Source organism: Anser anser (assembly GCF_964211835.1).
Source record: "Anser anser genome assembly, chromosome: 1".
Classification (NCBI taxonomy): domain Eukaryota; kingdom Metazoa; phylum Chordata; class Aves; order Anseriformes; family Anatidae; genus Anser; species Anser anser.
The window spans coordinates 165419513-165424614 of record NC_139720.1 but is presented as its reverse complement, the minus strand read 5'-3'; positions in this window follow the sequence as shown (position 1 = coordinate 165424614).

Sequence of the window (5102 nt, the reverse complement as noted above, 5' to 3'; positions counted from 1 at the left end):
TGCAAGGCTAATTCGTTGTGATGTTATGCTGCAATATTTCCCTTGGCTTATGTTCCTTATTATTTAATTAAATGTCATCAAACATTTCATTGTCAGACTAAAACATTTGTGTTCTATTTTTATATCTCCATTCTATATGCACATATCCATAGTGGATATGCATATATCAGAGACAGTGGAAAAATAAGAGGTAGAAATACTATAAGGATTACTTTCTTCAGAACATTCTATGACTGTGGACTCTCTATAGGTAATTTAATGTACTCTGCCTTTCTTGGTATATCACCAAGAGATCACCAAGATTAATTTAGATTAAAATGAAACAGTGGAAAACCATATGTTGTTGGGTTTTTTTCTTGTTTTTTTTTTTTTTCCATACCTTGTGTTATATTATTACTTTGTGTGTTACTGATTTGCATGTAAGACATTGTATTTCAAATGAATTTCACTGTCTTAACAGAGATGCAAAGGGAAGAAGATTTCACTCAGTGGCACAGTCTAGTTTTCTTATATTCCCTTCAGGATTCATAGGAGGCATAGGATTGCAGCTACAGCAATCTTTGCAGAGATACAGCATAAAGGAAAATAGTGCATGGTTCCTCTCATCACCCTTCTGTCATTCTTTAACTCTGGGGGTAACACTCCTACTATTGAGATCGTTGCTTTATTATTGGGCCTGTCTGCTAAGACCACCACAAACTGTGCCAAGTAACATCAGTGGTCCCATCATAGACGTCTGTCCACTGAGAATCAGTGTGACACTGCCTCCTTTCATCACTTTATAAAGCCTGCTAAACAGCTGTCTTATAACATTCAGGTTCAATTCAGGCTGGATTTGAACTGGTTAACTATGACTAAAATGTTCATTGTGTAACATTACTGATCTTACAGGCACCATTGCATATTAGAAAATGAATTTAAATTAGCCATTTGAGTACCACAGGAAGAAGGTTTTTAACTCTTTTCTCAAGTGACAAATGATAGGACATGAGGAATCAGTCTCAAGTTGCTCCATGGGAGGTTTAGATTGTACATTGGGAAAAATTTCTGCACAGAAAGGAAGGTTAAGCATTGGAATGGGCTGCCCAGGGAAGTGGTGGAGTCCCCATCCCTGGAGGTTTTTAAGAGATGTGTGGATGTGGCACTGAAGGATATGGTTTAGTGATAGCACTCTGTAGGTCGGACTTGAGGACCTTGAAGGTCTTTTCCAACTTAAATGATTCCATGATTCTGATTGCAACTGTTGCACCCAGATGAGACGACAATATTCTAAAGCATCAGATGGGGTGACTGTGCTCTTGTGATATAAGGGCTTGCAAGTATTAAGGAAAGCGGGGAAAGCTTGGCTTTAAGAGTCTAGCACAGCTCTCAGCACATGTTCATGATGAGATTGGATGCCCCCCCCCCCCCCCCCCCCCCCACATACACACACTCTGCCCTGGTCAGGCCTCACCTGGAGCACTGTGTCCAGTTCTGGGCTCCCCAGTACAAAAAAGACAGGGATCTCCTGGAAAGAGTCCAGCAGAGGGCAACAAAGATGACACGGGGCCTGGAGCATCTTCCCTATGAGGAAAGGCTGAAAGACCTGGGTCTGTTCAGCCTTGAGAAGAGAAGACTGAGAGGGAATCTTATTACTGTTTACAAATATCTTAAGTGTGGGAGACAGAGAACCTCTGAAGATCATCTGGTCCAACCCCTCTACCAAGCAGGATCACCTACAGCATATTGCACAGGATGGCATCCAGGTGGGTTTTGAGTATCTCCAGAGAAGGAGAATCCACAATCTCTCTGGGCAACCTGTACCCGTGCTCTGTCACCCTCACAATAAAGAAGTGCCCCCTCATATTCAGCCGGAACCTCCTGTGCTTCGGTTTGTGCCCGTTGCCTCTCGTTCTGTCACTGAGCAAAACTGAAAAGAGACTGGCTCCATCCTCTCGACACCCTCCCCTCAGATATTTGTACACATTGATGAGGTCTCCCCTCTGTTTTCTCTTTTCCAGGCTAAACAGGCCCAGTTCTTTCAGTCTGTCTTCGTACGACAGGTGCTCCAGTTCTCTAATCTTAGTAGCCCTCCTCTGGACTTGATCCAGTAGTTCTATGTCCCTCTTGTACAGGGGAGGCCAGAACTAGACACAAGGCACATTTGGGTGCTTTATTGTCTTTAAGGAAAAAAAAATGAAAAGAATGAGAAGTTAAAATATTTAAACTGCATCAGCTAGATTAGATGTCAGTGGAACAAGTGAATACTGGCTTTGTATTTGTTTTGCGTGTCTGCTGATTCAGCTTAGCTGAATTTTTGTTAAAAAAAATAAAAATAAATCATACGCACTATGAAAAAAAATATCCAGATGAATATTTTTTAAAGGCTCAACACATTCATTAAATATGAAAATGTACAATGCCACAGACTGTGCTGCTTTATTTTGCAAGAAAGGCCAAATGTCCTGAACAATGACACCACATAGAGTGAAGTAGTTAACATTAGATTTAATGTGAGAAATATCTGAATTTGTCTACTTTTTAACCAACACGTTACAGGACATTAAGGTTTTTGTCAACATTAAAGGAGTCAGCCTGGCCTATACTTTTCTATATCTGTCACATTATTCATAGGCATGGTCTCATAGACTGTTTACTTGAATAAATGTACATATGTGCATAAGCATTTAGAGAACAGGAGCCATTAGCATCTACCATCAAAGTTCCCAGCAAGAAGATTTTTATACTTCTGGAGAAACTAACTCAAACACAACAGCATGCTTTGATGGTTTGGTTCAGACAGACCAGTGATTCAGAGCATCTTTATTTATTTATTTTCTTCTTTCAGGTATTCAGTAGATATAGCTAGGCAATTTGCAAGAGTTAAATAACTGCAACATTACCAGCATTTGAATAATTTACTGATTGGCAGAACAATTCCCATCTCCTCCATTTGACCGGATATTTGTTTTATGTGTGTGCTTGATATGCAATATTTACTCCTGATAAATTTGGGGAGGCAAGTGTATTTGCTTTTGCTAAATCAGGACTAGAAGAACTTGTGGTTGAAGCTATGATTATTATGAATATGACATTGAAAATGGGACTAGAAAAACACTTTCATACTTTTTTTTTTCCCCAGGGTAAGACATCATTAGTACTCTACTTTTTAATCATGTCTATTAGCATTTCAATGAAAGAAGATATCATAGGTCTCAAAAAGTTCTTCAAAGCCCTTTTATCCGTTAGCTTCTTCTGTAACTTTTCTACTAAACAAATTTAAAATATTTTAGAGGATTTCCCCCCTCCTTTTTTATTTTTTTAAACAGGGATAAAAATTTAAAAGTCAAATTATGAAAATGTGGTGAAATTATGAGCTTTTTGTTAAGATACTATTATAATGCAACTGCTGTTGTTATAATATGGGCAACCTATATTCTGTGTATGTGGTTTTCAGAAAGGAAACTTAGTTTCCTCATTTGGTATGAAAACAGTATCAAAGTGTATATGGTTCGTTCTCAATTTCTTTGCACTATCTAATCTTTTTAAGTAATCTGTAAAGATTTAAACCATAGGACATGCAGGATACTCAAGTTACAAGTGCCCCAAGGTCTTAAGAGATCTTGTCTGTGTTGCACTTTAGGGTTAGAAGAAGTTATTTCCCTAAAACAGAGAACAAGGGAAGCTTAGTGATTTAAAACTTTAAATACTGGCATTTTAAAAGCAGCAGTGTCACTATAGGCAGGACCAATATTTCATAAGCCTTCCTGCATTCACATTTATTTGTCATCACTATCTATCTCATCCTTTGCTGGTCACACTCAAAATTCCTGAAATAGATAGAATTCCATGTAATTCAATGCCTGATGTAGTTCTATCCAAATAAATGCACCTCTGCTTTTTTTTCTGTAGCAACATTGAATGTGAACAATCAGGAACAAGTTTAAATTAATAATACTAATAATAAAGTATAAATGAAATAAAATAAATCAGCAGTGATGGAATGCTGTTCTGAGAGTAGCAGCAAGCAAAGCTTTATTTTAAACAATACTTTGGAAATACTTTTATTTTTATCAGTGGAAGAAAATCAGAATCTTAATCTTCTTCTGCAGTTGTAGATGTTTATAGCTGAGAGGCTTGAAAATGTAAGTAGAAGAGCAAAAATTCAGATGGTACAAATCAGCATGGTTATTGAAGTCACTGGAATGATAGCGGGGTTTCACCTCAGCATCTGGCCTTCACACAATGTGAGCAGCTGATGTTTCAAAAGGTAAAGTATGTATGTACAAGCAAGAAAGACATGCTGAATCTTCCATGTAAGCCTTGTTAAAAGGTTGTGGCTTTGATTAAAGTGAATTCAGTGTCTGCTTGACAGGCAAGATTGACAGAACAGGAAACCGGTGTCTTCCATTAGCCCCAGAGTAGATAAAAGCAAAGGCAGACAGATGCAGCTCCCCCCACTAAGGAAAGGTTTCCTTTAGGACTGAACAAACCATTAGTTTTCAAAGGCTTCCACTCCTTGAGAAGAGAATGCTGTACATCAGACCATACATGAATGTCTTTTTTTTTTTCTTCCCCTCTGGTAGGAGATATTAAAAACAACAACAACAAAAAAAAGGATGTAAGGAATGCGGAGAGAAAGCCTTCCCCTTGTGCCCTCCTGGCTTCTGGCAATCAACAAACACAACCAGACCAACCACTGATTTATAGAATACTCTATACAGCTTTTTAGAAGAATTTTATTTCCTGATCACTGTTACTCAATTTTGAACATATCAGAAGTGCCTCTTGCAAACTATATACTTGCCAGTAAGGAACTCTGGTTATCTAGGGGATTTGGGGATGTAAAAGTCCTTCTATAAATAGAAATCTTATTGATCTCCAAATGAAGAAAGGACCCAGTTCTGCCTGATTTCTTAATTTTAGTTTTCCAGAACATGTACAATATAACAGAGGTAAGCCAAACTGGACTGAAAAAAATTTGGTGCATTTCCAAATGTACAAAAGAGAAGTTTTCATTTTGTAATGTTGTTTACCATTGCTTCTGCTTCTGCTTTTTTTTTTTTTTAATTTATTTATGAGTAACAAGAATTCTGCAATCACTTAGGAGAAAAACCTGAAAC